This window comes from Gallinula chloropus (assembly GCF_964237585.1).
Source record: "Gallinula chloropus genome assembly, chromosome: 1".
NCBI classification, from domain to species: Eukaryota; Metazoa; Chordata; class Aves; order Gruiformes; family Rallidae; genus Gallinula; species Gallinula chloropus.
The window spans coordinates 136307306-136326311 of record NC_140085.1 but is presented as its reverse complement, the minus strand read 5'-3'; positions in this window follow the sequence as shown (position 1 = coordinate 136326311).

The following is a 19006-nucleotide window of genomic DNA, read 5'->3' as shown; positions in this document are numbered from 1 at the left end:
GATGTTCAGCATAGTGGTAGGAAGCTACATCATCAAGCAGAAAGAAATAACTTCTAGCTGAAGGCTAGTACAGTTCTTAACATTTATAAACAAACAAAAGTCACGTCAACAACAAACAAAGCACAGTCTTTGAGGGCTTAGAAGTAGAAACTAATGAATAAGATTTCATGGAAAACTGGTTTGAAAAAAATCCTGTCTCAGTCTAACAAAACACAGCTATGATATTTAACAGATGTATTGTTATATTAGCTTAAATTCAAAGAGTAAATTTTACTGTCCTTGCTACATATGCAAGTCTTTTCATTTTTACTATGACTTTTCACAACTGAAAACAACTGATTGGGAAATCTTGATTTATAGCAGTATATTAACTTTGGAGGCTTATTTCAAAGCTATTGCATCAAACCAGATATATCTATTTATATGTAGTTTTGTCTTCACTAAATCAGTTGTCCAGGTGGAACTACGTAACTAAATCTGGTTTTTCAATTTATCTCAGCAACTTGCCCATGATCTCAGCAGTCACTTAACACCTTAATCTGCTAGTTTTCCAGGTTCAGACATGCAAAATCCCTGCGTGTCTAAATGTCTGATTTTGTGCATGCACATGAGCTCCCTTGACCACTTCAGCCAAAAAACCTTTTTAAACCCTGTCTAAATCTTACTGATGGTTTTCTCTGCCATTAATTTAACTCTGCCTAAGTATCTATAACTCTTGACTAAGCCTTGGGGCTAAAGGACAGAGCAAACAAAGAGACAAGAGAGGTGGGAATAAGGCAAGTCCTTATTTTAAAAATGAAAATTGCATAAATTGGATTAAAACATATATAAAGCTAGAGAGGGATAAGTATGTATCAATTTTAGTGAACATTACAGTGAAGAGAGAGGTTAAACAGGTAAGAGTCAAGATAGGTTACTAAAAACAAGGCATGCATTCTGGTTCAGTAAGGCCAGGTCATTAGCAAAGGGTAACTGAGGGGCTGAGGGAGCATGTCGAGAAAGTCAGGAAAAAGGATCAAGCTTTCATACTTACACCAACTAATTCTTGATACATATGAGACCAAAAGGCTATCAGATATTAAATATTTAAACCTGTGACTGTTTCCTTGCATTCACCATGTACATTGATTTGCAGTCTTCTTTGGAAGAGGATGATCCCAAAGGATATTCCAAGTGTAGATATCTTCACTGGTGCTGGTTTTGCAGGGGGGGTTGGACCTGATGATCTCGAGGTCCCTTCCAACCCCTACAATTCTGTGATTCTGTGATTCTGTGATCTGTAAGTGTTCTCCTCACCAATATGAACTCCAATTCCATCAGCTTCTTTCAGTCTGAGTCTCTTGTTACATTTAGCTATTTAATAAGTTTAAAAATATAAATAAATGCAAAAATACTTTTGGAGAATATAGAAAATTGTTTACAAGCTTACTCATGAACCTAAAATGCTGTTTGATTTTCCCTTTGCAACAAGGACTTTGTGCTACATGTGGTTGATTGTACCTGAAGGTAAATAGGTAAGTGTACACCTGGCACTCACCACAGGCTACTAGAAATTTCTAATTGCTGCCTGCCCTCAGTGTTTTCCAGAAAAAAATGTCTTGTGGGCATCATGTTACAAAGAGTTGGTGGAAGCAGAGAGCAGCCATGCACTCAGAGCCCTTCTGCAAGAGGTAACGGTGAGAATTTCAATAGACACAATATTTTGTTTGGGAGCAAGAAAAAAGGTGTTCAAGGGAGAACACAGGGAAGACCTGCAGTGAGCAAACATTGGCAAACATCTTGCATGCCTAAGGCTGCCCTGCCATTCATGGCAAGACAAACAGAGAGTGATCATACAGGGAAGTTTGCAGTCTGGCCTGGGAATATTGTTCTCCAATTAAGAGGAAAAGGGTGAAAAGAAAGGGTTGACTAAATGAACTTTAGCTGTCTAATTTATAAAACTCACAATTAAGGCATTTTTGAGTCCTTGTATATCCCATTTTTAGCTTTCCTCTGGCAATCTGCCTAATATACAATATAAAACACAAACGCTAGGCGTGCTAATTTCTCTCCTTTTTTTTCTGCAGAGGAATCCATAGGCCCTTCTCATTCACATAACTCTCCAAGTGATACTTTTTATTTACCACTGTGAGTCTTCCTTTCTCTTCTAGAAGTTTGGCCTATTAATCTGTAGGCTTTGCTAAAAAATTAAAGGTAGCCAACAGTAACACTAACACAATGGAGCGTGTTGGCTTCCAATGTGTTATGCCAAGCACGTTTTACAGTCTTTTTGTTTTGACTTCATTTCAGATGGCATGAAATACTACTTTAAATTATTCTGATGTGTGTTCTATTACATCTTTAAACTTTCAAGATATTCAGGTGAAAAGCTCTGTTCAACAGCCTAGATGCTGAAGATATTGAAAGTTAAATCTGAAGAATCAGATTTGAGATCCAGTTTTTGCTTCAGAATAATTGATTGATTATTGCCATTAAGCAACCAGGGCATATTTCTGTTGGAAAAGGTGTGTTTAACAAAATGTTCTTCTGAAATATGGAAATAAAACATCCTGTCCTTTCATTTCAAGATGACCCTGTGACACTAAATCTACTTAAAATTAAACTGGCTGTGCAATAATGCCTTTTTCAGCCCATCTTTGATAGTCTTTTGTACCCATGGACATATTTTAATCAAATTTAACACTGGGTTGATGTCTCAAGCATAAGGAAGCCCCTACACATTAAGAAAAAGAACAACACAATAGAGGAGAAAAATGTGATGTGATCATTAGTGTTGAGGCTGACAGAGAAGTGAGGGAAAAGTGAGATTTCAGCCACCTTCAGATGAGCAATGAGCACCAATTAACTTACAAATCAAATCCTCACTGATCAGGAATGGTGAAGGTGTTATGGAGACGTGTGAAGGGGCAGTGTGTGTTGCAGAGCAGAAAAGGTGTACAGGAAGCCCAACCACACAGCAAATTCAGCTTCCTCAGTATATAGCTCATAAGAAAACTTGTATTTTCAAGGAGCAGAGCAAAGAGAACAAAAATGAACATCATCAGAAAAAGGAATTTTAAAAAGTAACTGAATGCTAATTTGATACAAACCAAAATATTTGCAGTTATTTGATTCAACAGTAAAAATATAGGATCATTTGTTTTAATATGACCCAAACCAAATCTTTTAGTTTTTCTAGGGGAAGTTTAGATTGGATATTATGAAAAATGTCTTCCATTGAAAAGGTTGTCAATCATTGGAATAGGCTGCCCAGGAAAGTTGTGGAGTCACCATCCCTGAAGGTATTTAAAAGATAAGGGATGTGGTGCTTAGGGACATGGGTTAGTGGTGGACATGGTAGTGTTAGGTTAATGGTTGTGCTTGATGATATTAAAGGTCTTTTCCAACCAAAACAATTCTATGATAAATTGTCACAGCGCAGTGCAAGCAGAACACTTGCAAGAGGCATTGTACTTCGCAGTGGGACAGTAGCTCAGACACTCTTATCTGTCAGCACTGTACTAGATACTGGTCAAGTATATTTTTAATTTAAAGTGATATGATATTGGTAACAACAAGTGTGATGGAATTCAGGTCTTTGTATATGTATACTTTATAGAAAAATAAATTTTAAAATCTGCCTCCTGGGCTTTTCTCATTCACTTTCACTTTTGTGACAAGTTTAGAGAAAACATGGTGACCATGATGATGTCAAGACAACAATATATAACAGAAATAACAATAATTAATTTTTTCCAGCAAAATAATCTAATGTTTGCTTTTTTATTTGTTGTGTATATAAATTCAATTCTATCCTTTTGCCACTTAGAGCAAAATGCTGGATGTAGGGCAGAAATGACATTAAATTAACCTTCAATATTCAAAGAGGGTTTTTTTTTAATTTCTTGTAATTTCATAACCACTCTAAAATATTACAGCAACAGGATGTAACAATTGTACAGGCTACCTGGAATTACAGATTAAAAAGGCAATTAGGTTGTGCTAGTAATTTTGGCATGTGTGTAAGTTCATGACACATTTTTTAACTTGACATTGGGTGCTGTGATACTGAGTATGGAAATGCTATTTGGTTTTAGGGATTTTTATATGACACTTTGGTATCTCAAGCGACTGTTGAAAAATTGTATTTTTTTCTACCAGATATACAATATGTAGGTTTCTAAGAAAGAATGTGTTCATTCAGTTATATTGGAAACACATTGCAACAGGGAAAATACTGGTTTAGGAGTAGTGAAATAAAATTTCCTGATACATGTTAGTTATATGTACTGTATAACTTCATATTGAAATTCTAGCAGCCTCCTTTATGGCAATGTTATTAACTGTCAGTACAATTCCATTTCACTTTTGCAAGAAAGCTTGCTGACATTGAAGCCTCTGCCCCAGATAGTATCCAAGTAGCCATGAAATATTATATCAAGATGCTTTCAACTTCAAAGCTATTTTCACTAATTTTAGTTTGAAAGTCAATTAATTAGCTTTACAAGCTGCGTTCCATTTTACGACCTTGTCTTTGGCTATGTAAAATAAATTGAGCTAAACACAGATATTAAAATAATGCCAAACTTAGCCAGGTTGACTTATTCAGAAATCTGTATGTCTGTTTGTCTGCCTAGCTAGCAAGCTATCTTTGTAATTTTGTACATATGTTGAGAGTAGACAAATATGGTTTTAAAAAGTCTTAGAAGATTGAAGAAATATTTTTTAACATCAGTAATCTCCAAGCTATTCTGTCTAAATGGAAGTGTATTGTACAAGTAGCTATTGTAAAGTGCTCTGACACAGCATAAACAGATTAACTTACTGCTTAAATTCTAGACTCCACCAGAAGTGAATAACAAGTTACAATATTCAGCTAAACAACCTAGAACCCAGAATATACACCCTTTTTTGTCAGTATAAATTTCAAGTATGCAATAAATATGAACTTCAGCAAAATTATACTTTAAGGCTCATTTAAAAATGACAGAAGCCATTTTGTTCTATAGAATCAACTTTAACCTCTGGATCATGAAATTAATTCTAAATAAGAATCCTTGGTGACATTTAAGTGGGTGAAAGTATCAAAAACTACATGCCAGTGAAAGTGTCATGTTCTTACCTAAAGCCACGTAAAAAAATAAACATTTTTATAAAAAGCCATCATATTATTTCCTTTAATATAATCATAATAGTACAATAGTCTCCCCTCCCCAGTCACTATTTGATGTTAAATTGAAATTATTAACCTTAATTTGTAACTTTATACTGTTGCTGCAGGTCTGAAAATTATACGTTATGATTTCATAGTACAACAAAACACACAGAATGCCAAGATAATCTTTTTAATTAGAATAAATGTAATGAAATGGGAATGGTAACATATGTTGGGGCATTTAATTGCTGTTATTTGTATATTTATCCCTTGTCCTAATTATCCAACCATTCTTACCCAGATCACCAGGCTATATTAATCTACTGAAAATGATTCAGTCATTAAAGCATCTTTAATTTTACATTGCTGTTCTTCAGGGTGGTTCTTATGAGAAAAAGGACATGTCTCAATTTTGTAAATATCACATGTTTAAGAACTGCATTTGGACAAAATAATTGGTTTTGGTACCAGTTCAAACATGGAAACATCCTTCTTTCTATGTAAAGAGGAATGGCCTTGAAAAGCTTTACTGATATCACCTTTCCATGTTTTTCACTGTAGAAAAGAATTATGTGTCATGCCAATGCCTAAGGAACTGTAAAAGAAATTTCCATATGGTTTTAACTATAAATTATTCTTCAAATGCGATAATATATGTTCTTGAATATAAACCATTTAAATGGATTCTATTTAAAATGCCATATTAATTTTCAGTCTGGTTATACTCTCATTGGTTTTGTTTTAAGAAGTTTTCTCCAAAATAATAAAAATCCCAGCCTGCTCTCAATTTGCTGGCTTTTTTTTTTTTTTACCTCACACAGGACGAAGCTTCAAACTTCCATAAAAAGTTGATACGACAGGGAAATGAACAGTGGGTTTTTTTATCTCCATCTTTAGAAATTCAGTCATAGATTTATGGTGTATGTCAGGGTGTTCTGAAATACATCTATGGGGCACAAAAATAAAAATCTGCTTACTTAAGAAAAAATATTAACAGACCATGAGAGAACAGCATATAACAAAAGAGATTAAAAATAGAATCTGGATCTCATTTCATATCTTCACATCACAAATCAATTTTAACCAGATTCTATAGGTTCTGGTATGTAACTATGAAAAAAATCCTAAACTTCCTGATTCTTAACTCTTAACAGACATTAACTAAAGCAAAAACTTCATGTATTGTAGGCAATATACATTCCAAATGTAAAGAAAGGATAAAACTGTACCTTGCATATATAGACTTCTGTAGATTTTTATGTAAATTTTAATTAATTAAGCATTCAGATTAAAATTGTGCTCTTGACCTGATCTGTCACGAGTTTTCTCCAGTCTGATATCAGTTCAACTTAAAGTAAATAAATGAAAAAACATCAGTCTATGTATTGAAAGGAAATCCTCTAAAATGTTATGTAGTTCTTTGGCAATATTAAATATTGATTGATTAAAAATACATACTAAAATGTGAAACAACAAAAAAGGGATTTTTAAAAATTATTTAATTGAAACTTGGAAAGCACAGTCGAATTTAACATAGTATGATCATAGAATCACAGAATACATCCTTAGAAGGGATTTCCAGCATCATCTGGTGCAACTTTTCTTGTCATGATCTGGACAAAATGACCGAGCACCTTGTCTAGCCAATTCTTGGAAGTGTCCAATGCTCAGATATCCACCACTTCCCTGGGGAGATTATTCCAATGGCTGATCGTGACTCCTTTATACGTGACTCCTTGTAAAAACAGTCTTCATATTCTTTGTAGCAATCTTTTAAATACTGGAACATGGTGATAAGGTCTTGCCTAAGTCTTCTTTTCTGAAGGCTAAACAAGCCCAATTTTCTCAGCCTTTCCTCATACAACTGGCTTCATTGTCCTTTGATCATCTTCATGGTCTGTCTCTGGACCCTTTCCAGGCTGTCCACAGCTTTTTAGCATAGCAGGTACAAAAACTGAACATAGTATTCCAGGTGTGACTTGACAAGTGCTGTGTACAGTGGGGTAATGACTTAATCTTTGCTGGTGATGCCCTTGTTGATGCAACCTAGCATTCTGGTGGCTTTGTTCACTGCACACTTTTCACTCACATTGAGCCTGTTGCTCCCCAGGACCCTTAGGTCCCTTTCCACTATGATGCTCCCCACCTGGGTAGATCCAAGCTTGTGCTGTACTCCTGGGTTATGTTTTCCCAGTGTAACACATTAATATTTGTCTTTGTTGAACTTGTTTCTTGTTAGCACAGTCTTTCAGCCTGTCCAGGTCTTCCTGCAGGATAGCTCTTCCTTCTGAAGTGTCCATTTCCCCATTCAGTTTGGCATCATCTGCAAATTTCATCAGGCTACTCTTGATGCCATCACTCAGATCACTTATGAAAACATTAAACAGTGTTGAGCCCAATATTGATCCCTGGGGACCAAGTTGTGACAGGCTGTCAGTTCAAAAAGGGGCTAATTGCCACCACCCTCTGGGTGCAGCCTGTCAGTCAGTCCCCCACCCACTCCAGGAGGATTTGTTCCATAACTTTCCCAGGGACTGAAGTAGGATTCATACTGTTTACATAGCTACCTAGATAATGTAGTGTAATCATAGCCTGTGAATGAAAGAAAAGGAAGATCTGAGAAGAAGAGTGTTGTCCCATATTAATTTAACTAATTCAAATTCAAATATTACATCTCAGACCCAAATTCACACTCTGGCTACACCTTCTTGACTAAGCTTACCAAAAAAATACATTAACAGGTTTTGTTGGAGTTAATTCCCCAACAGTCTGGCTTTGATTTCTTAGTTTCCAACTCTCTCATTTTGTCTCTTTCCTACCTGAATCCTAGTTATGATTTCATAAATACCTAGAAAATAAAGAGAGTTTTGTTAAAAACTTAAAACTTTGTTAAAAATTAAGTCTTTCAGAATGAGTATATTACTGCTCATGTTTAGATGTATAAGCCTAGACTGGGGGAAGAAAAACCCAACCCAAAACCCAAAAAACAACCCAAAAGATCCCAAACCAAAGGCAAAAGCTGCTAGGAAAGCTGTAAGGTAATTGTGCGTTACAAATGCTTGGACTGCAGAGTCCAATCAAAATAAATAAATGAGATTATTGAATTCTTAAAGTGAGACATTAGATAAGCATACTTGATATCTTCTAGAACTGTAGTGCCGAGTTAATAGTTTCTTCCTGAGACAGTTCAGATACATAATCTGAGTTATCTCATGACATGCTGTAATTCTGGGAAAGGTCTGAAATCAAAGCATTTAAATAATGATAGCAACAAAAGCAGTTTAATTATTAAATTCAATAGAATTATTATAGTCAAAACTAACTAACTTTTGTATAATACCTAGCTCCACTTAGTAATGTGAGTGAAATAAAATCAAAGGTCTTTTGTCAACAAAATACAAGCTTGGTTACCAACATGTGATTTTAATCAGTAATTAACAGAAGTGTGTTTTAAGGGATTTTGTACAACCATACTTCTAAATGGGCTACTTTTATCCCCATTGGCCTTAAAACCTGCCATTTCTAGTCTTGTTAGAGCCAGCCTGGATGAATGAGAGGTGATATTTGTAGCAGAAAACAGAGTACCATGTTATGTGACCTTGAGAGAAGGGTACTTCACATCCTTCATTGCTTTCTCCCCATAAATGTCGGTGTCCAGAGCCAATGGTGAGCAAAATATTGAACAGGATATTTTCTGAATCATGTATGGAATTTAGAGAATTCTACAGGCCAGAATTCAGCTGGGTCAGTCATTAATATGTTTTAAAAAGAGATAAAAAGCTTCCCACTCTGTTGATCTATACCAGCAACCTCTATAACATCTTCAAGAAGCACAGACTTTTTAGCACCAGGAAAGGCATAATGAAGAAAGTTATAGCCTAAAGCATGGTATAAAGCTCCCAACTTGGAGTCATGTCCTAGGAACATCATCTATGAATTTCATTATATATTCTTACCTTTACATCTTAGGTTGTGATTCACAGCAGATAATTTTATCCTAAAGGAATATTTGATCACACTAAGTATAAGCAACAAAGTGCAAGAATTACTTTCTCTGTTATTTCCAAACTCCAAGATTCTTGGATGGCTTTAATCAGTGCTCCAGCTTGCCTGCTTGCAGTCAGTGGAGAAGAACAAATGCATCTCTGTTGTGACCTATTTAATCAATTTTAAATGTTTATTCCAGAATAAGAAGAAAAGCAGCCTCACAGCTTCAGGTGGTAAAGTCGTCTATGACAGTCCAAGGAAAAAATCTAGGCAGACATGGCAAAAGCCAGAGGCCTCTTAGTCTGCTGTTGAAGGGACAGGGGAAATCCAATACTATTTTCCCACTTTGTGTGGAAAATAATATGGGATTCACCTCATCTAATTCAGGTGAAAATGAAGGAGGAGAAAATCAACAGCCTGTTTATGTTGCCTTCCCTGTTTTACTGTCATACTGTCACTTGCTTTTCTGGTATTGAAATAAATATTAAAGGTATTTGTTCAGAACTAGTAACACCATGGCAAATGAAGCTTGGTTTCTTTTTCAATTGTTGTGGAAAGCTGTCTTCTACGGTTTATTTGTAACTCTTATGAATTATTTCTGTTATTTCAGTCAACCTGACAATCATGAAATTAATATGTCGCTCTTCCTTGTACTCCCAGAATCACAGAATTCATATCTATTGCCAAAGAAAGGGGAAATTTCTGAAATTCACTTTTCTAGAAATCTTTATCAGAAAAAAAATAAAACCCTTAAAAGAACTTATCAAGTATATCAATACTAGTGCTAATATGTTTGCTCAGTAAACTTCACCTCATTGTTACCTTTGTGTGGCTGGATCAGCATCAAAAATTTTCCCTAAATCAAATAATTATCCTCCCTGAGGTTATATATTCTCCTTCCTATCCTGTGGAACATATCTGCGTACCAGATTACCTTTCCTACATTAATGATTCACTCCTAGACAAATTGATTAGGCAATTTGACTGCTAGTCTTTGGAGGCACTAGATGCTGATAATTCTTTCAGCAGTATTCTAGGAAGTACAGCAATTGGCAATCTGCTGTTGACAATGCATACAACTCTCTTGGGGTGATAGGTTTGTACTAACCTCAGAAAATCCCATCTTCTCCACTTTCATAGTATAGTTAAGGAGAGAAAATCATTCAACCAAGTATTTCAGCCTTGCTTCTAAAGTCACTGTATTAATTCCACAGGTTAGCAAAATTCTGCTGAATACACACGGCTCATAATGTGTTGGATAATAATATTTTGGATTCTTGGAACTTATTAAGATTTATTTGTAATTCAAAACTTAATTTTAGGCAACTACATTTTTTTTAAATGTCTGTTTTCATAGAGCAGAGCTTGCCAGACTGGCTTGTAACTAAGGTATTTCCCCAAAGACTGTTTAGCATTTGTGCACTAGGAAAAATAAAAATCATTTAGGAAAACATGAATCACTATTTTTTGGCTCTCAATTTTATTAAATTCTATTACAAAGTTATTGTAAGGCAACCATTTTCCCTCTCATTTTCAACATCTTCACCTTTCTACTCAATAAAACCTTTCTTCTTTATATTCTTATTCCTTCTGTTCATGTGTACTACTTCTGATTTTTTAGACAATCTACTTTTCATTCACTTTTGTGTTCTCCACGTTGCCATGTAAGATGAAGAGTGAACACAGCAAGAATTAGCTGAATGATGCAGCTATCGAAGATGTATGGAAGGTGGCAAACATGTTTCTCTTAGGTTTTTTCTTCAGTTCAATGACCAATGTAATAACAGTACAGCTCACATTTGCCACAACCTCTATTATTTCATTGGTATTTTATATGAGATTACCCAAACTACTTCATCTATCATAAAATCACAGAATATTTTCGGTCAGAAAGGACCTCAAAGACCATCTAGTTCCAGTATCGCCTGCTGTGGGCAGGGACACCCTCCACTAGACCAGGCTGCCTGAAGTCACATCCAACTGGGTCTTGGACACTGTCAGGGAGGGAGTGGCCACAGCTTCTCTGGGCAACCTGTTCCCATGCCTCACCATCCTCATACTGAAGAGTTTCTTCCTAAAAATCTAATCTAAACCTACTCACCTTCAATTTAAAGCCATTACCCATTGTCCTGTCACCCCATGCCCTTGTAAACAGTCCCTCTCCAGCTTTTCTGCAGGCCCCTTTAGGTACTGGCAGGCTGCTGCTATAAGGTATCCCAGGAGCCTTCACTTCTCCAGGCTGAAACTCTCTCAGCTTGTCTTTATAAAGAGGTGCTCCAGCCCTCTGATCATCATTATGGTCTTCCTCTAGACTCACTCCAAGAGCTTCATATCTTTCTTGTTCTGAGGACGCCAGATCTGGATGAAGTACTCCAGGTGGGATCTCATGAGAGCACAGTAGAGGGGTAGAATCACCTCTTTTGACCTGCTGGCCATACTTCTTTTGATGCAGCTCAGGATATGGCTAAATGCCAAGTGCTCACCAAAGTCCCCTCTATCACTCCCTCTAAGGTTACTACTATACTGAATTTGTAATATTTTATGCAATCAGTATATGAATTTTCCAAGGCAGACATTTTTCTTTCAGGATCTTAATATGCTTTCCATTGCAGTGCAGTATTGTACAGTCAGTATGTTTTGGACATTCTTTTTCAGGACATCGTATTCCTTCTTCGTATGAACTTCCCAGACATTATTTCTCTTAAAATTTTGTCTTGTCCATATGGAATACATGCAATTTTACTAGAGCATTTTTATCTTCCAACATGTATGTTCTGTGGCCTTGCTGCAAGCATGTTAGCTGAACTATAGAAGGAACCACACCTACTCTTAACCTCTAGTGCCTTTGCCTGCTGTCTGGTCTCTTTAATATGTATCTTAATTAGCTTAAACAGACTTTAAAGGTGTTTGGTAGTAGCAATGATACAAGGAATGGAAACTTAAGGTACATATTTAAACACAGAGAGGGTGAATACTTCTGTTAAATGGAACGTGTATTTGAATAACAAATGGACAGATGCCTGTATTTCACTATTTCACACAAGCACTACCCATTAATTCTTTCAATTGAATGTGAAAGCTAAACTTTGATGGCTTGTTAAGACATGTCACCTTAAAATAAAGTAACAAAAACCTCAATTTAAAACAAGTCATTCCCATTTACTTGTAAAGAAATAGAAATTTGAAGATGTAGAATAGAAAAAAGGATTTTTTTTCTCTAGCAAAACCAGTTACCTTTTTAGATATAAACCCTTGCTTGAAAATCTTGGGCATATTCAGTTTTTAGTTTGTAAGTTAACATAAACAAGAACCAGAAAATATTCCTTCCTCTAGATACTTTTTAAGTTTCTAATAGCATTAATCAGTACCAGCTTTAGTTACTGTTAACTTTTTTGAGTATTTAGCTTTCACTTTTCACCACTGCCAATTCCATTACTGCCAGTAAACCCTTTGAGATTGCTTTGGCTCAGACAAACCACTGATTTTGTTTTAAAAATACATCTTATGCCCCTAAACTAACTCAATTTCAGACTGACACTAAAGACCATTAGAACTGTACTCAGATCAAATTATGAAGGTAATTACAGTAAAAGCATCCTTTTAAAAATATATTCTTCAGACCAAAATGGTATTTTTCTAAGCCTGAAAAGCTTCAAGCCCAAGATCAGTCAATCAGCTTGAGGTCATGAATTAATAACATCCAAGCACAAGACTTCAAAATTGTTTGTTACTTTCTTTCTCGTTGCTTACATTAAATAATGCTTATTTGGAGGATACACCAAATGACAAGGCAAACCCAATTCCAGCTCAAGGGTTATCTCCCGTTGCACTAGCTTTTCTTACAAGCTTTACTACTAACTGAGAAAAATATAAGCATTTATTTATTTTTCAGCAAAAGAGCAATAGCCTACAAAAATGTGTTTCATGTAAAAAAAGATCCAGAATAAACTGCCACAGATGTGTTTAGGCAGACAAAGAGAAGAATGTTGACATTAGAAGATGAAGAACAAAGGCCAGAATTGTACTTGACTACTGAGCTCTATCTTGAGACCATTTTAAGGGAATCACAGTTTTTCTGAGTCATAATAATTAGTAAAAAGTTAGCTTGCCATTTTACTGAAGAACATGAAATAAAAAATAATTGGCTTTTTAGTTTTCTCACTTTATAAAAAGGTATAAATAAACACTGATTTTTACAAAATATTGTCTTAAGCACTCACTTTCTAGTCGAATGATAGATTTGCTATAGCAGATTCTTTATTTAAAGTACTCTATTCAGATATCTAAGAGTTAGAAATTGTATAAACAAATGAATCTTAAAACTTGAACTAGTTACTTTTAACTTCTTTGAGGAAATAGCAAGCTCAAAAAAATTCTCCATGCTGGAGTGATGCTAACAGAAAACCAATGCAGAAGAGAATTGCTGTTTTCACACTGAATATAAAATCATTTGGGGCTGTTATTCTTGTGATGACTAGTAACAAACACACTGTGCTCTTGCATAGGATAGATGACTTCACATAATCCTGATTGACTGGTGCCGGGTGTAAGCGTTATCTCAATGGTATGGTGGGATCAAAGTGGCACTGATTGACTGCAAAATAGATACATTCTTCTCCATTAGGAATTACACATTGCTATCAGATTTTTATCTGCTATAGGGCTGGTGACATGACTGACAGAAAAAAAAGTTTCTAGCAGGAAAAGTTACTGTCCCACTATCCACATTCATATATTCATGAACAAGAAAAAAATATGGTCACACAGAAACCCAAGAACAGTGAAAATGTCAAGAATGGAATTAATCTGAGAATGAACACAAGTGAGTTGATGATCTGCAGATCTTTTTTATTACCTTTTTTTAATACCTTTATTCCCTTTTTAGTTTGGCTTGGTTTAGTAAAGACAAGGTGAAAGTCATCTCATTAAAAGGTGTACAGAATAGGTCATACTAGTAAGTGGTACTCTGAAAGTCTCTGCATCTCAGATGCCAACAACGCATGTATCTAAAAAGAGGTGAGACATCAAAACCTGTAATTGTGAAACAGTTTATCTCCTGCATTTCCCACGATGCTTATCACACCAGTATATTTCAAAAAAGGAATTGAAAAGTTAAGCCATACAATAGTTCACTCTTTTCTCTTGGGCTATAGATAAACATATGAGCTTGATGTACTTGCCATGTACTTAGACTGTGTACCAAACCCATATTATAATGTCTGTTAGAAATTAAGTGTAGCTGTAATACGTGACATTTAGAGGTAAGGTGGAGGTTCTGCATGTTCAGGATTTAAATTTTCTAGTTTCAAGGTAAATGAAATAATTTCTGTTGTTTACAAGTCTAATGAATGATTTCTGCATGCATCTATGCTAGCATAAGTACTCTTACAAAATAAACACACACACACAAATTATCACATAGGATGTTTATTCACACACTAAATTCTGTGCAGATTTAATTATTAATTATCCTGACATCTGAAGGGAATTTTTGCCGATTTCTGAAGATTTGATACCTCTTTATGAACACTAAATGATGAAAGAAATATATTGCAGAAGCCCTTGGGCAGATACTGCTCTGAATGGCTTATAGTTCATATAAAACTGTTACAAAATATACAAACTTTTGCAACAAGAAAAAAAAAGAAACTTTAAATATATTCCCGTTTTGACGCTGAGAAAAGTAGTATCATTTAGAATAATGTCGTTTTGTGTGTCTGGGTTCTGGTGGAGAAGGGGGGCTGCAGGGGTGGCTTCTGCAAGAAGCAGCCAGAAGCTCTCTGCAGGCCCGACAGAGCAAACACCAGCTGGCTCAATGCCACAATCGTTGCTGACCAAGGCCGAGCCCATCAGCGATGGTCACAGCACCACTGGGAATCACATTTAGGAGAACAAAAGCTGCAAACAGCTGCTTTTTGCCTCCAGAGAAAGGAGTGAGAAGAAACTCTGCGGGCACCAAGGACAGGGAAGGTGGGGAGGAGGCACCCCAGGTGCTGGAGAGACAGATGCCCCTGCAGCCTGTGGAGAAACCCACGGTGGAGCGGGTGTCCCCTGCAGCCCATGGAAAAGGCCAAGAGACCATCTGCAGCCATTGGAGAGGCCCCACGCTGGAGCAGGTCGAGACATACAGAAGACGCTGTCACTGGAGTTGGATCAAGCCTCTGCCAGCACTTGCAACTCGTGGAGAGAGACAGAAACACAGAGATGAGTGAGAGACACGTCGGAGCAGGTTTGCTGAGTGGGAAAGGCTTGTGACTCTGTGGGGGACCAGGCTGGAGCAGTCTGGGCCTGAGAGAATGAGAGAAATTCGATGATTTATGACTGCACCCCATAGAAGTGACCCACGCTGGGGCAGCTGGTGAAGACATGAAGCCCCATGGGAAAAGACTCACGTTGGAGAAATTTGTGAAGGACTGTCTCCCATGGGTGGGACCCCATGCTGCAGCAGGGGAAGGGTGTGAGGAATGCCCCACACCCACCACCTCCTCTCCTAAGAATGTTCTCCTAAGAAGGAGAACATTTCGTGAGGAACTTAGAGAAACCCTTATTCTCCCATTCCCTGCCCCTCTCTGTGCCACAATGTGGGGGGGGAAGAAGGGAGCAAAATCATGACTAAAGTGAAGTCTGCTAAGACGGGAGGGGTGGGGGAGGTGCTTTAAGATCTGGTCACACTCCTCATTATCCAACTCTGGTTTCACTGGCTGTCCAGTGTAGTGTAATAAATTAGAGTTTTCTTTCTTTATTCTGCATTGAGTCTGTTTTGCCCGTGACACTAATTGCAGAATGATCTGTCCCTATCCTTATCTCAACTCCTAAGTCTCTCAATATATATATATTTCCTCCCCTGTCCAGCTGAAAAGGGGAGTGATAGAGTGGCTTTGGTGGGCTTTGGTGACCCTCCAGCCAGGGTCAAACCACCACAGAGTGATGCCTATTTTTTTCTTTACAGAAATTCGAATCTAGAGCATACCTTAAGGTAAGTTGAGAAGTCTTATTCAGTTCTCAAAAACTGTGGGCGATGTTCTTTTTTTTCAAAACAATTTCCCGTGCATTGCCTACCCTCTCTTTTATTTTTATTTTCATGAGAACTTCCATTTCATACCTTTGGATTTCACCTTGGTTCCCATGGAAAATTTTACTTTTGAAAAAATCAACATATTCTAAGGACAAAACATTTTGTCTAGAACTTCCTCAGAGCTCTATTATCTGTTAGAAATTATTAGCAATTAGTAGTTTAGTAAATAAATATGGCAAACATAGTTGATTACATTTTTCAAAGTTTAGAGAAAATATTTTCATATAAAAACTAGAATGTTTTGAAAGCAATACCACTTGTAACAGTAATTGTAACCTAGGCTAAAAGATTAGAAATTAATCTCACTGAGTATTTATATCTATCTCCCATCTTTAAAACAGCTGTAAAGTCAACAATGAAGCTTACTTTTGTATGGATGTACCATGTAATGCAGTGCTCATGTATAATGGATGGTGTTGCTTGTAAAAAAAAAAGAAATCAAATCACATTCACTTTTATATAATTGTCCTCTTATTATAGATAAGTACATGGGTACAACAGAGAAACAGGATGTCAAAAAATAATGACATTAGTGACTAGTATAAATTGGACCACGACGAATGGTTGATCTTCAAGATAAATATTCTGGTATTCCGTTCAGTAGACAGTATTAGAAATTCAAAATCTAAAACTTAGGTTGGGCAAACTTCTAAGAACTAAAATGTTTGATTTCGATTAATAATTCATACTTTTTAAAATTCAAACTTCTTCTGATCAATCATGAATAGTAGAAAGCACCTGAAACATATTTTGGTACTCTATAATGTCTTAATTGTTCTAAAAAAATTAATTTTATTCTGCTTTGAGCCCCACAAATTTTTGAGTCAGTGTCAAGTGCTTCCTGTCATCTCAGATGAATTGCTTCAGTCATCTGACCAACGCATGTCAGTGTACATTTTCTGTAAGACCTCTGACTCCAGAGATGAAAGCACAGGATTATAGGTTACAGTTAATATAATAACTATTTTGGTTTCACTTTTATTTTATATTTAATATATGTGTATTTAATACTAAGTTATGTTAGTATATAATTTTATTTTCCCTAGTGATTATATATATATATTTAAATTGTTATTAAATAACATTCTATTGATAATGTTTTTCCTTCTTCAAGATTTTTTCATGTCCCTTGGGTTTAAAAACTTGGCAGTAGTGGATTAATTTTTTTCATATTTTCTGATTTGAAATTGATAGTTCAACTAAATGGTGAATTTATAGATATCACCACTGTATCATTTTAAGCTTCAAATTACTTAGTTTACCTCTCAGTCATACTGAACCTGACCAAACATCAATTGATATCAATGGGAAATATTTAATTTATTTTGATATATTTGGGGCTGAACATTTATTTCATAAAATTTTGAAAGAAAAATGCATTAAGCCAATTTTTTTCAATTAAACATATTTGGTCTTTTTAATTAAAGACTTAATTATAACTATTCAGTTTTTCTAATTATTTGTGAGTCACTAAACCACATTATGTTAGGTTTACTTCACTGTTATGTAACTTTTATGACTGTAAAGCAAAATCTTTGAAGTAGGGATTGAACACAAATGTACCTTCCCAGTGAAACAGCATAATTATTTTCAACCTTATTTTTCAACTAGCTGCATTGCTTCTTTACACTGTATAAGAGAAAATTTGGTTTAGGGGATCACATAATTATATATTGACTCAACTGGATGCCACAATACCAACAAAAAAGCCTCTTCACCAATTATCAACATATTATCCATAAGTGTATTAATGTGATATGCATTTATGTCTTCAAGGTGAAATGAAGTCATTGTTTTATATTTTGCTTTATATTGCTTCCTGCAATCTTAACTTGCCAGATGGCTTACCCTGGGATAACATCTTGTTTAGAATCCTGAAAACACCTTTAGTTTCTGGTTCCATATTTTCATATATAGAATACAATGGGCAGTTTAATATATTTTCTTTTTAGCTCTTTCAGGCTGAAGCTGTTCCTTTATCTTTTGGATCTTTTTATATTAATAAATTAAATTCTGATATTCTCAATACATGGGTAATGATAATGGGTAATTAGAATAACCTAATCTTAAAAAAAATCGTAATTCTTGAACGGAGTAAGTAAACATCCAGTGATTCACAATAGTAGAGCAATAATCTTTCAGATGAGATGTGTAAATGTATCTCCTAATAACTGAGTATCTCTACAGGCTTCTTGTCACTTCATAAAAAATTATTGTGTTAAATAATGGACAAACTCCATTTTGTATAATTATGTCTAATGAATTTGACTCTATTAGATATTTTAAAATTTAAGGGTTTATATTATCTGCAAGTAACTACAAATGGAATCATAGCTTTGTCATGACGTCCAAGTCCTCAGTTTCACTATTTAGTCAAGAAAAGTGCAAGGTCCTGCACACGGGTCAGGGAAATACCAAACACAACTACAGGCTGGGTGGAGAATGGACTGAGAGCAGCCCTGGGGAGAAGGACTTGGGGGTGCTGATTGATATAAAGCTGGCATAAACTGTCAATGCATTCTTGCATCTTAGAAAGCCAGCCATATCCTGAGCTGCTTTGAAAGAATAATGACCAGCAGATCAAGGATTCTCCACTGCTCTACTCCATTTTTGTAAGACCCCACCTGGATTACTACATAAAGGTCTGGGGTTTTAAGTACAAGAAAGACATAGGGCTGTTGGAGTGAGTCCAGAGGAGGGTGACAAAGATGATAAAGAGGTCTGGAGCACCTCTTCATTAAGACAGGCTGAGAAAGCTGGGCTTGTTCAGCCTGGAGAAGAGAAGGCTCCAGGAAGATCTTATAGCTGCT